Source organism: Papaver somniferum, chromosome 6 (genome assembly GCF_003573695.1).
Source record: "Papaver somniferum cultivar HN1 chromosome 6, ASM357369v1, whole genome shotgun sequence".
Taxonomy (NCBI): Eukaryota; Viridiplantae; Streptophyta; class Magnoliopsida; order Ranunculales; family Papaveraceae; genus Papaver; species Papaver somniferum.
In genome coordinates, this window is record NC_039363.1 from 162,823,716 (window position 1) to 162,845,063 (window position 21,348).

The window sequence follows — 21,348 nt, forward strand, 5'->3', positions numbered from 1 at the left end:
GGCAACGTCAAAAATCTCGCATCGCAGAGTTGGTAGAGAAGATAAAGAGCGAGGCTGATAAGTGGAATGCTCGTGAAGATGAACATAATGCTCTGGCAGAGGAGTGGCGGGGCAGACGAGTCCAAATGGTTGATATGCAGAACAAATATAACAATGATCGTCGTTTGTTTAATGGAACGTTGTTGTGGACGCGTGATAATCTTCGTGAATCCCGAGAACAGGTCTCATCTTTAGAAGCTAGAATCAATCTCTTGGAAGAAGAATTGCGTCAAGCTCGTTCTTCTCAGTCTTCTGATGTTAGAGATTACATTCAGCGTCTTGCTAGGGAGAGAGATGATGCTAGGGCTGAGGCTGGCGCTCTTAGCAAAGATTTAGCTGCGTCTAGGGCTGATGTGGTACGCCAAGCTGAGTCTGAGAGGAATCTTGAAGTAAATATGTATTGGCTCAACAAGGTTATGGAGGAATTAAACAACGAGGTCAACCATCTTTGTCATTTGGATTCAATGAAACAGGTAGAATTAGATGCGAGTCAGTACGCTCTTTCAACCCTTCAAGCGGATTATAAGAAGTTGTCAGATGAGTATGACTTTCTTGATGAAGCCCGTGATGCTGTTGTTAACGAATATGAAATAGCTTCGGCGAGAATCTAAGGTATATGCTTATATTATCGAGTGTGATTCTGTGATTTCCTGGACCTAACCATCTGCATTTTTCTTTTCCTTGCAGAGCTCCAGGGACAGCTTCGCACTGCAAATGAAAAGCTTGAGAAGGCTCAATCTAAATTAGCGCATCAGGAAAGCCAGATTAATTATCACAAAGGTTTAGCTACAGCAAGGGACGAGGCTTCCCAAGCCGCTTCGAAGGAAGTGAGTCGCCTTTCCTCGTTGTTGTCGAAGGCTGAGATGATGAATACTGTTATTACGTACAAGGCTCGATGTCAACTAGTGGAAGAGACTAACAAGATTCTGGACAGCATCGAGTATGATCTTAAGACCGAGCATGACCTTATCAAGGGCTATCCACGCCGTGAGAAACCCCTGCCTCCTACGTCTGGTTCTTCAGGGCCTTCCTCGGGTGGGAGCGTACCTTCATCGCAGAAGGGGAAGACTGCTAAACCTGCTGGTGGGGTTGAATTATCCAAGTAGATTATTGTAGAAAGTTTATCTTTGTTGATTATAAGGCTTCGTGAGATTCCTTTTGTATTTTCTTGTTCCCGCGTATCATTGCCAAGCATGTAATCAACTTTTAATGAGTTGATCATTGTTTCAATTTTTATTTTTGTTGTCCGATTTCCTTTAAGTATTGTTACGGTTAATTTGGAATATAACTGAATGTAATCAAGGATAGCGAAGTGCGAACCCGAAGATATGTGTATCTTCGTGAACGTCTTGAGACCTTTCACCCCTTTGGCTAATCCTGGGCCAGAGGATTCCCAGACGGTGGGGGTCGGGGCAGCGTTCTAGGATATGAGTTGTTTGCAATGTACATTTATTCCGTCAACCCGCTGCCATAAGATTGGTTGGGTATCTCTTTCTGCTGGATGCCTTCCCCATGGTCCTACACTTATAGACGCTGATAGGGGAGTCCCGAGAGATTGTAGGTGACTACTTTCCCCAAGTAAAATAAAACAACAATTAACACAAGTACTTACGTGGTTCGATAGCAGAGTGTCTACGTCCACGGGTGAAAGAAGGTTAAAGTGTCTATTCAGTTTGTTGAGTTAAATTTAGAAGAATTCCATTGATGGAACCTCTGAGGTAGTAAATAACAAAAAATAGGAAAATGAAGTATTGACGCGGAGGTCATTTCTCTGTATTTACAGGTGTAGGGTTCTCGTGAGGTGTTGTATTTACACGCGGTCGTCTTGTTACTATGTTGCTCTATGTATTTTGACTATTTTTTGCCAAAAGTTTGCTTGATTGATAGGTTGAGGTTTGCTATTCCTCTCTCAGAGATAGAAACATGTCGATCACAAGCGTCGTTTTCTTCTTATGGTGCTCTTCACGCAGATGCAGGTATGCGTTGCTTTCTACGGGTAGTATGGCTTGAGATATTTTGCATTCCATGGGTGTCCGAGGATCTTCCCTTTTAGGTTGCGTAGATAATAAGATCCATTTCCTGCAACATCATATATGACGAAGGGTCCCCCCATGTTGGTGCTAATTTTCCCCACTTCTTTTCTCGTTGGTATTGGGGAATGGTCCTCAGCACATATTGCCCTTCTACGAAATTTCTAAGCTTAACCCTCTTATTGTACTCCCTTGCTAGTTTCCTTTGATAGTTTTCCATTTTTTGTAGTGCTGCCTCCCTCCTCTTTTCTAGATCATCCAACCTTTCCAACATCATGTCCGCTGTGAGGTTCTTCTCCCATGCTTCAGTGTTCGTAGTTGGCATGATTATTTCTGTTGGGATAATAGCTTCGGCTTCATAGGTGAGTAAGAATGGGGATTCTCCCGTGGCTGATCTTCGAGTTGTCCTATAAGCCCACAAAACGTTGTGTAGTTGCTCGCACCAGCGCTTCTTGTATTCGTCTAACTGCTTTTTGAGGATGAGTGCGAGGGTTTTGTTTGTGGCTTCTGCCTGACCATTGCTTTGAGGGTAAATTGGTGTTGACTTGTTCTTTCGAATTTTGAAAGTATCAAAGAGTAAGTCGATGTTTTTTCCCTGGAATTGCTTGCCATTGTCAGATACAATCTCAGCTGGTATGCCAAACCTGCAAATGATGTTTTGAAAGATGAATGTGAAGACATCTGCGTCTCAGATCCTTGCCAGGGCTTTAGCCTCTACCAATTTGTTGAAATAGTCTGTGGACACTATCAAAAATTTTCTCTTCCCTGATCCTTCGATTAGGGGACCCACGATGTCTATGCCCCATTTTGAGAATGGCCAAGGGATGTCTACTGGGTTCAACATTGTTGCGGGTGCGTGGATTTTTTTGGCGAAACGCTGGAATTCTTCGCATCTTCATGACATTCTTGCAGCGTCTCGTATCATTGTTGGCCAGTAATATCCTTGAGTTTTATCCTTAGCTGCTAGGGATCTCATTCCGCTGTGATTGCCTGCGTCGCCGCGGTGTATGTCTTTCAAAATCACATGGCCTTCGGATCTGGATAGGCAGCGTAATAACGGTCCGAGAAAAGATTTTTTGTACAAAATATCTTTTCTTAGATCATATCTTCCTGCCTTTGACTGTATTTTTCTGGCTTGCTTTAGATCCGAGGGTAGTATTCCTTCTTTTAGGAAAAGATGAATCTCAGATCTCCAATCTTCTTCTTTGCTGAAGTCTTCATCTTGGTATTCCTTAGTCATGATGTCGTCTTCTTGGAAATCATCCGCGATGAATTCTCCCACGTCATCATCTGCAATATCTTCTTCTGCGTTGTTCCCTTGCCGTGCAGCGCAGAATTCTTGAATATCAATTGACGGTTCGTAAATCCTGGTTACTTTGATTTCTTTGACGTCCTCGTTTCTGAGCATCGATGATATGTAGTCCAGGGCGTCCGCGTGCCTGAGCTCCTTCCTTGACAGGTGTCGGAATTTGATGTTTGGAATTTGTGACGCCAGTGTTTGCACCAATTCCATGTATGCTGACAATGTTCTGTCATAAACATTATATTGCAACCCTATTTGTCGGATGACCAGCTGCGAATCGCTTGTCAGACGCACGTCAGTTATGCCCATTTCTATTATCAACTGAAGGGCATGCACCACTGCTTCATATTCAACTATGTTGTTGGTACGCCCATTGAATTCTAACCTGAAAGCATGTATGATCATGTCTCCTGTTGGGGTGGTGATTAAGATGCCTATCCCCTCCCCTTCTTTATTTTTCGATCCATCTACGAAGACTTCCCATTGCCTAGGATTTTTTGGTTCCAAGATGTCTATAGGTTCTTTACCTTCGTCCATTTCTGGTAGTCCTGCTGCCTTCCGTACTTCGATGATGACTTCTTCGTAGTTATCCAACGGTAAGTATGCTAATACTTGTGACTTATGAGAGTGTTGTATCTCATGGATGATATTGAATTGATCTAGGTGAGTATTCCATTTTGCAATTCTGCCTACTTTCCCTGTGTTTTTAAGGACTGCTTCTAGCGGAGCTTTGCATGGGACGCGGACGTAGTGAGTCAAAAAGTAAGTTCTGAGTTTCAGGGTTGCCCATACTAATGCCAAGATGAGCTGCTCGATCTTCGTGTAGTTCCTCTCTGCTGCGTTCAGAGTATTGCTGATGTAATAGATGGGTTGCTCTATCTTCGTGTTGGTTTTAACCAATACTGTGCTGACTGCATCTTCTGTTGCTGCTATGTATAGTGCCAACACTTCATCGGGGTCTGGTTTTTGTAGTATAGGGATCTCATCTAGGGGGGGGGGGTACCTGGTTTTATTCGAAGTTCGTGATGAACTAAATTTGGGTCAATTCCCGGCATGTCCCCTAATTTCCAAGCAAAGATGTCCGCGTATTCCTTTAGAAGTTTGATTAACGCGGTTTCTCTTTCTTCATCCATCAAGGTGCCTATTTTGATCATCTTCGGGTTTCCCTCATTCCCTATATTGACTTCTTTAGCTGCTTCGACGGGTGTAAACGTGGGTTTTGGTTCCCCCAAGAGAGGAACATTCTTTAATTGCTATTTGGTAGGCGCTCCGTCTTCTTTTGTCGCGGAGGTGCTTGCTTCTGCGCTGCCCGTGGTGCTTACGTTCAGAAGGCTTTTTCCGGAGATTTCTTCCAGATATGCATCTATGGTTATCTTCTTATTTTTGGCTCTTCGAGACTGGTGCTTCTCTTCCTGCTCATTATTGATATGATTATGTAAGGTCTGACATTCCTGCGCAGTTACTTGGTCTCCTTTAATTTCCATGACTCCCAGAGGTGTTGGGAATCTGAGATATTGATGGTAGGTTGCAGCTACTCCCTTGAGATTGTGAACCCATCTTCTTCCGATGATGGAATTGTAGGGTGGAGGTGCATATACGACGCTGAATCGAGTGTCCACTTTCATGGGCCCCGCGTCTACTTGCAAGACAATGTCCCCTAGGGGCTTTGTAGCTGCGCCGTTGAATCCGTAGATGGTGTAGTAAGATGACAGTAGTTGCTCGTCGTTGAGTTCCATACGCTTGAACGTGTCATAGAACAGGACGTTGACCGAGCCTGTATTGACAACCTTGTTGTACATGTATGTTGCTAGAAATTTTTCTGTGAGTTGGTCGTAGGAGTCGATGGAGTTTGATGGCAAGTTATCAAACCATGACAACGCAGACCCTTTTAAACTTGATGGGAAGTATCTGCAAAGTATGGAGTCTTCGTTATCCCAGCGGGCCATCATTCGATTATAATATCGAAGATGAGCCGCAGGATCAGTTTACCCGTCATAGCAATCGAAGGCGGGAACCGAACACTTCTGCGGTATGGAATCCCTGGCCAAGTGTTGCGTCAGCGGGGTAGTGTTTGCTTCCTTCATCACTTGTTCTAGTCTTCCGCATCCCTGCCTAGTTTTTAGCTCCTTGATTTCTGCCAGCATCTCAGCACGCAGATTTTTCATTGCGACCTGGTGCTCTTCATGAATGGTAGATTTCGCTCGTAGGAGGGTGGTACCGTCGTAGTAGTCCGAGTTCTCAGGATTGTAATCAGGTTCTGATCTTTGGCTGCTCCTTGCTCCTCTTCGATTAAATGGAAGTGGTTTGTTTGCGACCACCATTCTTCTGTCTTGATTAGGTGCTAGGGCCTTGGAGTTAGCTTCGTCGCGTTGATTTTCTACCTCTGCGCTATGAATGATTCTTTCCTTGAGCGCTTGGTTCTCTTGTGCTAATATCGCCACAACATCTGCGTATGCCTTCTGGTTCTTCCTTAATTCTATCAACTCGGCCATCATCTGAGCGGAATGATTTGACCCTTGATTTGGTGTTCATGCCCGTAATTGTTCATCAGCGGCTATGGTTTTTTCCTCATCCACGATCTGTATCACTGGTTCTGGTGGGTCTAACCGTGTACCTTGGGACCCCGACGGTTGTTGTGCGGGTTGACCTGCTATTAGAAGTGGTTGTTTGGCTGGAAAGGGTATGTTCTGTTCGTTGGTTAAGGGCATCCCATAGAGGGGTTGTTGTATTCCTGACTCTGCTAAGACTTCCTGATGTTCCTGTAGTTGAGCGTTGGTTACTCTGGGAGCTCCAACTTTGGATTCGGCAGCTCTTGAAGCTCCAGCTTTGGCTGCCGCGACATTTACTGCGTTTGCTGAGATGATGTTGGCATTGATGGGGGCCGTGCTTTCTGCATTATCATGTACCCTATCCGCTGCATTTAACTTTTCACCTCTCTGCTTACTCCTGGTTACAACTGGGGTTGTCCTTGGCGTCTCTTTCGACGAAGCTTTTGCCTTCCCGACATCTTTGCTTTTCTACATCTTTTAATGTTTTCCTGAAAGAGAGAAAAAAAATCACGAAGACAATGGGCCCCACATGATATCTATTAGCGTTTTGAGTTCTCAAAGGTGTAAAATCTTGAAGATACACAAGGCGCCCATCTATCTAGATGACCGCAAATCTGTTCGAAGTTTTGATTTTCAAAGATGTGAAAACTTAGAAAATGCATGGAAAATCAGATCTGCTTAGGTAAACATATATTTGTTCATAATTTTGGTTTTTTTTGAAATTATGTACGGAAAAACCGTAGTGTTCCATGCATCGTTCTTTTCAGAGAACGAAGCCTGAAACAAGTTACAGGAGAAGATAAATCTTTTACCGGGATGAAGATCCATGTTTCTAGCGCCAGATTGTGAACACAAAGATCATTGTCATCTGTGTTCACAAATAATGCGCGCAGACTCATGACAATATAGTAAATAGGCTGCGCCTGAGGGGGATGAATTGGTTATGTTGAATCCTTGACTCAGAGTCCTAAAACTCTTCCTCGTCTCATCAACTACAATCATTGTTCTTATCTCGCATAATAAGATAAATAATGGATGAAGTATAAAACGTACGAACATGCTGTATCATAAATATCGAATCGAACATGTAAAGTATAAATGCATGAATATAGATGAAACGATTAACTTATATGATTCATCACTCAGATCTCTATCTGCGGGTTTGGGTTTTTCATTATATGTATGATGGTTACAGAAATAGTCAAATGACTTTGAGATCAACATAAGCCTGCGTAGCAGGAGGAACTTCACTTACACTTTCTCTGTCTCTCTCTTATTCTCCTCTCAATGTTCTCGGATCCCCCTATTCACTTGGGAGAGATGGGTATTTATAGGGTGGTTACCTGGGGTCCACTTATGAAGCCGGTTATAACCTTATCCTATTGTGTCTTGTGTCGCTTACGCAGAAGTCTTCGTGTTCTCGGCTCTGTCTGCGTGTTCTGTCTGAGTATGCAGTGCCATCTGCGCTTCCTCCACAGGCTGACTGACACGTATGTTGTTTGAGGGTATTTAATGCGGGTAGTTGAGATGTCTGTCCGCGGTAGACAGCTGTCTTCTGCCCCTGTCTTGTCTGCGTCAGTCGGACTATCCCCAACCGTAGATCTTAGATCTTTCTTGGGATAGGATAAAGTGACTCTTGATTGTCCACGTGTGATATCATATCTTGATGCTCTCAGCCGCATGTCCTCCACGTGTGTCTTTGTGGACATGTGGCGGAAGATGAAATGTGTACCTACAGAAGTTCATAAAACATATCTGTAAACACAACTCTTTGCTTTCTTTTATTTCTATCGAAGCTATAAAAGATTACAATGTCAACAAGAAAGGTTATGGCCCCTTAACATTTAGAGTGCAGGGTCAGAGTTATCATAAGATGGGTTCATTCGTGCCTCCGGATGGAAAAAAGGCTGCATTATCTCATATTTACACTCTCGAGATGGATGCACCAACGTAAGCTGCACGGAGGAAGGATATATTTCTGAGGAAAGAAACTAAACATAGAACAAAGAGTAGGGATGTAGTGGAAAAGGTTGCGACAAATAGTGCACAAATGGTGAATGCGGTTGAAAATGAACCTGGGCGAGCTGAAAATGAAAATCGAAGTGGTTCACAAAGTGGTTTGGGTTTGGTGCTGTTTTTGGTGCTGGAATCTTTGTGTTAACTGGTTTAGAAGCAAGTAGATATGATGGACCTGCTATTGTTTTGTCTTTCTTGGTTTCTGGTGTTTCGTCCATGCTCTGTGTCTTCTGTTACACTGAGTTTGCTTGCGAGATTCCTGTTGCAGGTATGCTTTTGTTTACTCTTAAACACTCTCCTTCTTGTTTTCTTGCCTAGCGCCTAGGTGAGCCTAATGCGCCCAAGGAAACGAAGAAAAGTTAAAAAGAAAAACATTTGCTCACGTTTTTGCGCCTTAAGCGCTTTATTTAGTTAGGCGCCTCCCTTCACGACTTGTGCGCCTAGGTTAGTTATAACAATGTCTACAAAGGGCACATGGATACTGTGGTCTTTCTCAAATGGTTACAAGAGGAAATTTTATTATTATTATGTTGTTTCTTAATGATTTTATCCAGATTTTCTTTGTGGGACAAGATGTAAGTGGATTGTTATTTTTATAGGAGGATCATTGGCTTATATAAGGGTGGAACTGGGTGACTTCTTTGCTTTCATTGCCGCTGGTAACATACTCTTTGAGTATATTATTGGAGGAGAAAGTGTTGCCCGCACTTGGACATCTTATTTCGCTACCCTTTGCAACCGTAATCCAGACGATTTTCGTATATATATTCCAGCTCTTGCTGAAAACTTTAACCATCTTGACCCGCTGGCTGTCGTCATCCCAATTCTGATAGGTAAATATCTTGATTTTTCATAAATTCCAGAGATATTTGGTTTCATATGTCATCTTATAAATGAGAGATAGATTAGCCGTGGGATGTTCTTCATATTGCCCTGCAAAGTGGTCAAAGAGAGTAATTGTTATAACTGTATGAATATGTAACTGCCAATTACATGTAGTACAGTTTGCTTGTGTATGAACTTTTTCCATCTTTTTTTAATCTGTTTTTATTTTTTTTAACTGCTTTAGCATTCAAAATGTCATTTATTTATTTCATGATATTCATTGTTATTGTCTACACAAACCAGAGATCTTTTTAGTAGCTTCCGTGTAATACAGTGCACTATGACAGCAAAAAACGATTTCTTGTTTGAACGGGTAATTGCTAAATCCCATCATATATTTGATTGTACTTTTTGGTGTTTGGGGAACTTTAATGTATCTCTTGTGATTATACAAGAATATTTGGAACTATTACAGGTGCATGTGTAACTCACAATTACACATGCCATATGCATATGCAACTCCGAGTTACACATGCCATATGCATGTGTAACTCCCAATTACACATGCATTTTGTATACATACCAACTGATTACACATGTTTTTTTTGGAGTGTTTAGACTATGACATCTTAATATTTTTATGACAATAATTTCTGAATAATTGTAGCCTTTTTTGGATCAATTGATGTCTATGCAGGTCTCGACGTGTTTTGTGCGCACTGACAAGACACTAGTCTTTTTTTGGATCAATTGATGGTTGATTAGATTACATTTTTTTTACTAGGTTGCTGGCTTCGGTGAGGAGAATTATGATGAGGAGACTGAGGGAGATGATATTGATGCAGAATATACAGTGGTTTCAATAAATGAAATTCTTTCTTTAGCGGGAAGGTAATTAAAGTTTGTGTTATTGTTGTATGCGTAGCTTTCAAAACTAAATTATTGTATGATAGGTTTTTTAAACTCCTTGCGACAGTATTTCATGGGTTTCCTGCATAACTTTAGTATTATGATAGCTGCATATTGACCAATTTGGTTATGCAAATTGATTGCAATTCTAGTTTTTGGTCGACTTGTCTGTTGTGAAATCTAGTTTTGATTGACTATATGATATTTCAGTCACCAATCATATGCACGTGTAACTCCTAGTTACACTATTCATATGCATGTGTAACTTTTTAGTTACACTATTCATATGTATGTTACACAAGCCAGATGCATGTGTATCTTTTAATTACACATGTTATATGCATGTGTAACCCTCAGTTACACAAGTCAGTTGGTGTGTAACTGCTGAGTACACATCATATTTTATTAGAAGATGCATATGTAACTCCCAGTTACACTACACAGAGTATGTGTAACTCCTAACTACACTTGCTTAGATAAGTCATCAAGTGTCTTTTGATGATCTTTGTTATTCACCTTGTAATTGTTCTATAGTTTTGCTTCTATGGATTTTTTCATCCAACCTTACTCGTGGATGTTTATTTTGTTACAGATACGTAAGCATTTTGGAATCGAGGAAGATAAGAAGGGAAGATAACATTTTATTATAAGATCTCGTAGCTTATTTCTAGGATTTCGTTTTTCGTGTTTTAGCTCGTTTATAGTTGTGTTCAATAATAATTGATACATTGAGAAATTTTTATAAATGAAATTATTGTTTCAATTACTGAATATAGGTGTGTAACTTCTAGATACACATTTATTATGGATGTGTAACTTCAAAATACACATGCCATATGCCCATGTTAACAGTTTCATGACGTATGAATGTGTAACTTTTGCGTACACATGCCATACAGATGTGTAACTTCACGTTACATATGCCATACAGATGTGTAACTTCACGTTACATATGCCATATAGATGTGTTGGGAGGTGGCGGCGGCGGTGGGCGACGACGGCTGGTGGTGAGAGGCGGAGGTAGTGGTGGGGACATCATTTTACTATATTTTAATATTTGGGTCTAAATTTGAATTTTCTTTAATTAGGGGACTGACAATATACATGAGGGTGTGGACGTCTTTTAATAATTCGGGGCTTAGATTTAAACTTTTTTTAATTAGGGGCCTCATATTATAGGTAACCCATGGGTGGGGTCTTAGCCTAATTTTCCCATCTAAATATATCTTAGTAGTATTAAAGATAGATTTTATTTTATTTTATTTTCAGTTACTTCAGCAAAATCCTCCATATTTTGGGCATGGTTTATTCGCTTTAACATCGTTTCCGTCTTTATGATGTTTATTTATGTTTTTAGTTGGTTCTTCGTTGGGTTACAATAGGTTCAAGTAAGTCGGAGAATTTTTGTGGCCACTAGATTCTTCACCGACATAAAAATATTAGGCAAAATATTTTTTTTCGATGGAGTTTATCTTTTTTTAGAAAACAAATATTAAAATAGTTGGACTAAGATCCAAAAAACTATTTTTCACCGATTTATCGGTTCTTTTCATGCTTGTACTTGGTCATGTTTCGGTTATATCACTTCTTTCTGTTTTTGGAACACTAGGTTTTGTACTAATATTAGTATGTTGTTTCTTTTACTTGATAATATACTCTCTCGATATATCAAGATTTCTGGCAAAATTTTCCTTTCCTAATGGATTTTATCTTTCTCTAGAAGATACTTATTAAAATGGTTGGGCTAAGATAAAAAAAAACATTATTCACCGATTTATCGGTTTTTATGCTTTATTTGGTCATGTTTCTGTTATATGAGCTCTTTTTGTTGTTTGAACATTAAGTTTTGTACTAATATTAGTATGTTACTTCTTTTATTTTATAATATACTCCCTCCATCCCTTATAAAAAGACGAAATTTTGGAAAACTCTTAGATTAAGAAATTATCTTGATTTTGTTTGAGAAAATGGGTCATGTGCCCAGAAAATCTTGAAATCTGGTTTAATGGACGGCTAAAGTATTGGGTTGGGTGAGATGGACGGAAGAAATTAAACCTAAAATTAACAACCGTACCCTTGATATCTTTTTCTTTTATAACACTTCAAAACCATCGAAAAGTCCCCTCCACATATCCCTTATCTTTCCACACCGCCTCCCCCTTTTCTCAAGTCCTCACGAGCAGAAAAACCAGAAACTTCATCTTTCTATGAAATCTTAAAACTCTCAACCATCTACACCTTATTTTTCTCCATAATCTCGTTATCTTTCTCCACCATTAACACCAGGATTTCACCACCACCACAAAAAAAAAACTGATTCCAATTTGATTGCAATTAACACCATCACCATTAATGATTTTTTTTTGTATCGATCAAAAAGAATTGTATTAAGAAGCACACAAGTAGTGTGCAAGCGAATACACCAAAATAAGGGGAAAACAAACCCAATCAAAGCAAAAAAATTCTAGGAATATACAAAAAGTAACAAAGGTCTCTTGACAAACCTTAGAAACTAAGCTACCATATTACTTGCGAACTAAATCAAGAGCGCAAGCTACATTTAAGTACGATTTTCATCAACCTCTTCCATGATTAAACCCTTGTGATTTTTCGCCACACCACTAAACATTTCATTACGATTTTCCTTCGAAGAGGGAAAGCTGATCCCCATTATAGAACCAAACTCCATGAGATTACCTGTTGAAATCTTACTAGGACTAGGAAGAGATTTCGAAGAGCCTTTCTTTTTTCTGCACACCCTAGTGTTGGCTCCTTGAACCGGCTCGGACACTGCTAGTTTGGTAATGCTGATGTCGGTGATTTTTGAAGCAACCATCTGATCTTCTTCAATCCCTTGGAAACGGTTATATGTTTCGAATCCAGGAGGAATTGACGGGTCCGAAGAATATGAATTTTCCCCTTGCTCCATTTGATCCAAATCCTGAGACTCATCCCCGAGACTAGGAGAAACTCGTGATAGGATAGGAATTTCACTAGAAACTGCCTTTTCTCCTTCACTAATTTGGTCTTTGAAAGTATCAACATGTAATTGAATTCCATGTATAATCATCTCCATAAATTTTTCTTTTGAATCAGGAACAGTCGTCCTGTTAGGGCTTAAAACCCCTTTTGCCATATCAAAAAGGGTATCAAATTTGTATTCCAAATATCTTTGAGCCTTGTTTAATTTGACGGGATCACATTGTCGACCCAAAAAGAAAGAATCAGATGGGGTTAGAACACTACTGACTTGATAAGCCACTTTTTCTGAAACCCACCGTTTGATTATCAACCTGATGGGATGTTGAATTTGATTGCATCATTGTCTTATCCAAGGGAGAATTCATTGCTAGAAAGGAAGTCTTGATTATCTCCTTAGAGTGCGTCGATTTATCTTCAATTGGAAGAGGATCAGAGACAATCAGATGAGAATAATCATCCGAGCATGGAGAGATATTAGGGATTTTCCCTTCTTATAATTCCATAGGTAAGGACGGTGCCAAAATCTCTGAGTCTTCAATATCTCGAGTCAAATTGGCAAACGCCGACTCATTTGCTTGTGACTCCGCGTCAGAATCATCCGCATCCATCGATCCCTAAACCTTAACATCTATATGAGATTCATCCAGAGAAACTAAACGAGATGACTTCCTAGATATAGAGAGACTAGCTAACAAAATGAGCCTTTTGGATAATGAAATAGATCCCTTTGGAACAAAACCATATTGGGATTTAGCAGGCCCACTAAAGTTAACTTTTGGTTTGGGGTGAGCCAGCGCATTAATAAAATTCAAAGTTTTCCGTTGCGAAGAGTATAACAGAGATTGACTTTCCTTCATAGAATTAAATTGAGTTGGTTGAGGATTAATGGGAGGGGACGTACATGTCAGAGGTGAGATGATTGATGGAAGCCCTTGATTCATCCTAGAGATACGCAAAGCTTCATCACTATCTGCACCGATATTGATTGAAGATGAATCCGGCTCAAAAACCAGGCTCCCGTGAATCCCCGAAGAGTGTTCTACCTTCTTCTCAGCAACCGAAATCTTAGCCATAATCCATTTATCTTTAACAGTCATCCCTAGAGACCAATCACTTGCAGAAATAAGACCTTTCACCTTTAGTCTATTTTATGAAATCACCTCTCCTGATCTAGTCTCATGGCTAATAGCTAAGAGTCCACCACAAGCAGCTGCAATGTTGTTGAATAACATTAAATCCCAACAATTTTATGGTATACCTGATATGGAAATCCAAGCATTAAAGATTTTTTGAGAAGAGAGTAGGCTTGTTTCAGAGGACCAAGGATTAAATTTGATCTCTACTCCATCTACCAAAATAGAGCCAGTAGTAAGTAGCCTTATTTTCTCTTCCACGGAAAAAACAAACATCATTCCCTGATTATAACATAACGGCTAGTTCTTAAATGCTTCTTTAATATTCAAATAATGTTGCATCCAACCCCGATTTCAGACCAGTCAACGTTTAGAGCTTTAACTTCGAGCTTTAAATCCAACTTCCAGTTGCACAAGTAGTTAGATTCAGTATCACTACTTGTTGACCCCTCCACCATGAGATTTTTCTTCCAACAGGTAATTGAGATAAGATCATTGGTGATAGAAACTTTTTTTGGCAGAAGGTTAGAGTAAGATACCTCATCTTTGTCGTTAAACTTACAACAAGTTTCGATAATTTTACACAACTTACGCCATCCCTGTTTGTTCCTCCCTATGGGAAAGAAACAATGATGAGGATAACCCTTCGAGTCAGGTACAAAGAGCTTTAAAAATTCCCCTCCTTGATTCTTGTCCCTAGAGAGAGTGAACCATTCAGATTTTAGCGAGAAGGTCCAATCTTTTTTGTAAAAATCTTCCTGAAGAATTTCATGAAGCTTTAATATCAGCCACAATCCTTCTTCTTTGGTGAAAGAATTGAACCAGCGTCTTCCTTTGTATGATTCCCTAATGGTAATGATTTTATCATTCCCCCAGATCTCAAATGCTTTTGCCTGGATGGAGCATTTCAGAGGGTTCTGACCCTCTTGAATAACAGTTCCACGACCTCCCCCATTTGTTTTCCGATTACGTTTTCCGGTAGCTCTTAACCAGTGTTCTTCTCGCATCATATTATGAAGCCATGATTTATTAGGTGGGTAGTTTGATGATGAACCAAATTATATAATAGCATCACCATTAAAGATTTTTAATGCTCTAATTTCCTAATAATTTCTCAATTTCATCATTTCAGAAGAAGAAGATGGTGAATTAGGTTTTAATCATCAATATAACGCTTGATAATCATAAATCACGTAAGTTTTCAAACTCTAATTTTCTTTTTGATTATATTTTCTGAACGAACGTGACTCGTGTACTATCTAGTTTAAAATTGCCATATAATTTAATTGTTGGTGTACTTGTGTACACATGATTTTGCTGATTGAATCACCAATTGGTTGATTTTGCTTTCATCTTAGTCTTGTTTGTATGGTTTTTGATTGAGGTGAATTTGTTTTACCAGTGTTTAATATAAGATGAAAGTGGTTTTGTACTGTTTTAAATTGGGTTTCACCCGTGTTCAAACTAGGATGGACCTGGCTGAAAAAGCGGGGGTCTAACAACCACACCCAATATTTCGTTCGGCAATCTGAAAAGACAAACTCCAATATACTTTCAATAGAATCAACTAGACAGTCAGACTCAATCTATATAAAAGTATATCAAAGAGTTATATCTCAATTTCTCAATTGAATCTGCAATCAAACAAATAGGAATTTGCGAGCCCAATTGAATAAGAGAAATAACTTGGACGGTATCACAAACCAATATCCAAGTGTCAATCAATTCAATCAACAACCCAAAGGTCGGATTTAAGAACTGATTGAACGTAATGCACAACTTGTGATATTTCTATTATATAACAAAATATAATGCGGAAAAGAAATAACACAGACACCAGAAATTTTGTTAACGAGGAAACCGCAAATGCAGAAAAACCCCGGGACCTAGTCCAGCTTTGAACACCATACTGTATTAAGCCGCCACAGACACTAGCCTACTACCAATTAACTTAAGACTAGAATGTAGTTGATCCCTAATCAATCTCACACTGATCAAGGTACAGTTGCGATCCTTACGTCTATGAACCCCAACAAGATTCTATGCACTTGATTCCCTTAGCTGATCTCACCCACAACCAAGAGTTGCTACGACCGAAATTCGAAGACTTGATAAACAAATCTGTCTCACACAGAAAAGTCTATTGGAATAGATAAATCTGTCTCCCACAGAAATACCTATGAGTTTTGTTCCGTCTTTTGAACCAATTGATAAACCGGACTTATATTCCCGAAGAGCAGCCTAGTATTATCAATCACCTCACAGTAATATTAATCGTATGGAAGCTAAACAACATATTGTGGAATTACAAACGATGAGACGAAGATGTTTGTGACAACTTTTAATCTTACCTATCGTAGATAAATCTCAAGAAAATGTTAGCAAAGATAATACACAATCACGATAGTAGAAGTAAGATCGGAACACGCAACTACAGAGAAATAGTTGGGTCCAACTTCACAATCCCAATGAAGTATTTAAGTCGTTAACCTACAGGGTTTCATGAAAAACCTAAGGTTAAAGGAGAATTGACTCTAGTGGCAACTAGTATCACACAGAAGGTGTGGGGATTAGATTCAAGCTAATATCTTTCAACCGTTATATCGAACTTAGCTTGTTATACACAAATGAAATGTACCTTCATTTAGATTTGAGTAATCGTACCTAAACGTGTACACTAGTTTGGCTCAACAGTAGTTAACCGAAGTGAGCTATATGAACACTCTCATATCAACCTTATTCATCTTAACCACAACTAGTTCAAATGACTCAAATGAAACTAGTTATAGAGTTGTTCAATTGTTATATTCTCATAGAAGTATACAAGAACACAATTGAAGCAAAATCGGTTTGATTCATTCGAATCAATTCATGAACATTATAGCCACGGTTCGCGTAGACTGCATTCCTTATTATATAAATGTATTAGTTCATGAGCAAACCGATTTTAGAACTTCAACCACTCAAGTATGCAAACGGGTACGCATACTTAATGTTAGAGCATTGTTCGGTCAAACTCGCATGCGTTTATATCTCAAGCATGTTTGTCAATGTTAGTGATCAAAACTATAAATCTTGATTTCTAGTCTCTTATAGCTAAGTCTCGGACTAGGATAGTAAGTGTAGTTGAGCTCAAGGACTTCATGGAGATTCATCATACAAGTAGAAGATCTACTCAAGGAACCGGTGGAACTTCTCGACAAAAAGGTATGCCGAGACTTGAACTTATCTGTCGCTCAAAAGTCTATCTATTCTATCCCCTACTCTTTGAGACAAAAGTTGTATGCTATATATATAGATTAGATTATACACATTTGGTATTTCGAGCCGAGTATACCTCTCCTATCTATATCTCGAAATATGTGTTGGTAAGCTTTTCGCTTAGACCAAGTTTATCTTTACCTAGTGACGAAAGTCATGAATGTTTCAATCACTTTGGAAATTGCTTTGACGAGAAATAGTGTAACAACTACATAACGTCCTCTAAGAATGTTTCAATGATTGGAATGAGAGTTTAGATTACATAACCAATGGACTCCTTGAACCGAAGTTTTCGAACTTTGTTGATCAAGAGAACCGGAAGTATGGCAAGTGCCAAGTCCGCGAACTGCTGAAGTTCTCAAACCCGAGAATTTCTGCTGGAGTTGACAAACTACTTGCGTGAGCCAAGTCCGCGAACCCAGTCCGCGAACCGGCGAAGTTCTCGAACCCGAGAATTTATGATGGAGTTTGTAAACTATATCCGGTATCTTAAGTTCGCGAACCTAGTCTGCGAACTTGAGAAGGTTATATATCTAAAGATGATTTCTGAACTTAATCTTAAAAGACCAAGGAATGCATTTGCAAACCATGTCTATTAAAGTTCATGAACCGATTCGAGTGAATCAAATGATCTTTGCTTCAATTGTGTCTTGTGTAGTTACATAAGATTTCCTTGCAATTGAACAACTCTCTTAACTAGTTCATTTGAGTCAATTGAACTAGTTATGGTGAAGAAGAACATAGTTGGTATGAAACTCTCATATGGTTAACCTCTTTGGGTAGACTATTGTTGAACCAACAATGTACAGGTTTGGGTGTGGTTAACAAACCTATAAGCGTACAATCATTTGTGTATGACAAGCTAAGTTTTCGATCTAACGGTTGAGAAATATTAGCTTGAATCTAAATCAGGTTTTCATCTAACTGTGAATATTGATTGCTTTGTAACTAAGGCAAAACCATGATTTGAAAGGATTATAAAGGAGACATTTAGTATTGTGCAAAACTAATCCCCACACCTTACGTATGATACTAGTTTGCGTACTAGAGTCGTTTCTCCTTTAAACTTTGGTTTTCTTCTTCTAAAACCAGGTTAACGACTTAAAGACTTCATTGGGATTGTGAATCCAGACCGATACTACTTTTATCGTAGTTGTGTGATATGATCTTGCACCTTCTATTATAACAGTACAATTATATTGATTGGCTTGAGATTGTTTGATTTCTCCGATAGGCAAGATATAAAAAGTAATCACAAACATCTTCGTCTCTATCGTTTATGATTCCACAACATCTTGTTTCGCTACCATACGATTAAGATTGTTGTGAGTTGATTGTTTAATCTAGGCTGTTCTTCGGGAATATAAGACCGTATTATCAATTGGTTATCAAAAGACGGAACAAAAACTTTAGGGTTTTTCTGTGGGAGACAGATTGATCCTTTGATAGACTTGTCTGTGTGAGACAGATTTGTTTATTGTTAAAGCCTACGATTTTGGGTCGTAGAAACTCTTAGTTGTGGGTGAGATCAGCTAAGGGAATCAAGTGCGTAGTATCCTGCTGGGATCAGAGGTGTAGGGAGTACAATTGTACCTTGGATCAGTGGGAGACTGATTGGGGTTCAACTATAGTCCAGTCCGAAGTTAGCTTGGAGTAGGCTAGTATCTGTATCGGCTTAATACAGTGTGTATTCAATCTGGACTAGGTACCGGGGTTTTTCTGCATTTGCAGTTTCCTCGTTAACAAAATTTCTGGTGTCTGTGTTATTTCAATTTCCGCATTATATTGTTTTATCTTTATAATTGAAATAATACAGGTTGTGTGTTAGATCATCAATTAGAGTAATCCAACCTTTGGTTGTTGATTGTCATTGATTGATCCTTGGATATTGGTCTTTGGTACCGTCCAAGTTATACCTTGTATTTGATTAGAACTCTCAGTCCTTGCTTGAGTAAATCAAATCAAGAGAGAGATACAAACTCGTTGATATACTTTAATTGATTGAGTCTTGTTGATTCTCTTGAAAGTATATTCGAGTTTGTCCATACAGATTGTTAATCGAAATATTGGGTGGTGTTGTTAGACCCCCGCTTTTTCAATTGGTATCAGAGCAGGCAAACAAATTAAAGACCTTATAAGTCTATGTTTGTAGCGATCTGATTATGGACGAGTCTATCTATAATAACGTACCAATTCAGAAATCACCAGATAATTCTGAAAGCTTCGTTTCACCTGAGAAAACTGTCATATCTAAACATTCTCTTGATGTAAAAACTGTTGATTGGGAAACACTCTTAGAAGAACAGTTGGATGAACTTTCTGATGAAGGTGATTCAGATATTGATAGAGATGTTGATGAGGAAGTCTCAGAGTACGTTAAGTTTTTGGATTCGTGGAAAATGAAGAAGATTACAACTTCTCATGTCACACCTCTTCTGACTCCTCTCTGTCGAGAAAACAAGAAATTGAAAAGGATTTACGGAGGTCTTTATGGTCAGAATCGCACTTGCGAATCGGTCCTCAAAGATACTGAGGAAAACCTGAGTAGGAAGTCACTTGAATGTGATCGTGTATATAAAAAAAACTTCTTGTTAGAAGAAAAAATTGCAGAAATTGAAGGAAGGATTAACTCCCAGCAAGCAAGTTTTGTTGACAGAGAAAACGCTTTTCTCGCTCGAGAAAAACGTCTTGAGGCTGATTTAGCTGCTGCTCTTGATAAAATGAAGATGTTGGAATATGACTTGAAAAAGTTCAATACTAGTTCAAGAAAATTAGCCACTATGCTAGGAGAAAGTAAAAATTATCGTGATACACGAGGATTGGGCTATAAGGGAATAAATGCTCCAAGTATTAGCAAAGAGGTAAAAATTTTCAAGGCTAGTGATTCTTCTCAACAAAAGGTTTCCACTGATGGAAAAAGTGAAATACCTACACCGACAGTTAAGGTTCAAAAGAGCAAAGTATATCAACCTCCCAAGTCTGCACACATGGATCGAGGTAAGAACATTCCTTATGTTTGCCACTATTGCGGGAATAAAGGTCACCTGGAAAGGAGATGTTGTTTCCGTATAAGGAATGAAAAACTTCATGATGTTCTTGTTTGGGCATCACAAGAAGTTGTGAAACCAAGATTATACGTTAAGACTGATCCTCCTAACGTTACATGTTGTAATTATCCAACCTTTAGGCAAAGGAATCAGTGTTGTGATAAACCTAGATTTGCCTATAAACGTCGTACGAATCCTTTTCACAATCATAATGGTTATCAAAAGGATAACTTCGTAAAGACGAAGACAAGATCCGATGCTCCCAATTGGAGAAAGACTAACTTGCAAAATAATAGTCAATCCAATTCTCTTCCGAGAAATCTTGAAGAGAGTAATGGGAAGAACGTTCCGGTTGTTCCTAAACGCACTCAGAAGTGGGTACCAAAGAAAGCCAATGATGCTTTGAGTGTGAAAAAGAATGATCTTCCAGAAAATTCCATGTCTATGGAGAAGGCAGTATCCATGATGTTGGAACTTAACAAATTTTTTGGAAAAATGGAATTGGATGTGAAAGGTTCTAAAAGCGACCTCTTTCATGATAATCCAAAGGTCACTTGTGGTGAGCAAGACATTGTTCACCCCAACACAACTTGATTGTGTTGTAAGTGCATCCTGTTAGAGCATAGCTCGGTCGACCTTGCATGCGTTGCTATCTCAAGCATGTTTGTCAATGTTAGTGATCAAAACTATGAGTCTTGATTTCTAGTCTACATAGCTAAGTCTTGGACTAGGATATAAAAGTGTAGTTGAGCTCAAGTACTTCATGGCGATTCATCATACAACGACGAAGATCTACTCAAGGAACCGTGGAACTTCATCAACAAAAATTTATGTGGAGACTTGAACTTATCTATGACTCAAAAGTCTATCTCTTCTATCTCCTACTTCTTATGAGACAAAAGTCGTATGCTATATAGACTGGATCATACATAATTGATGTTTCGAGCCGAGTATATCTCGCCTATCTATATCTCGAAATCATGTGTTGGTAAAGCATTTCGCTTTGATCAAGTTTATCTTCACCTAGTGACGAAAGTCATGAAAAGTTTCAATTACTTTGAGAATTGCTCTGACGTGAAACGGTCTGTGAATAACGGCTATATAACGTCCTATGAGAATGTCTCAATGATTGGAATGAGAGTTTAGATTACATAACCATGTATTCCTGTAGATGGTGGATTTTCAACAAAGGCTAAAATCGTAAACCCATAATTATAAGAACTTCTGATCCATCAATCAGACGCGAGTATTGAA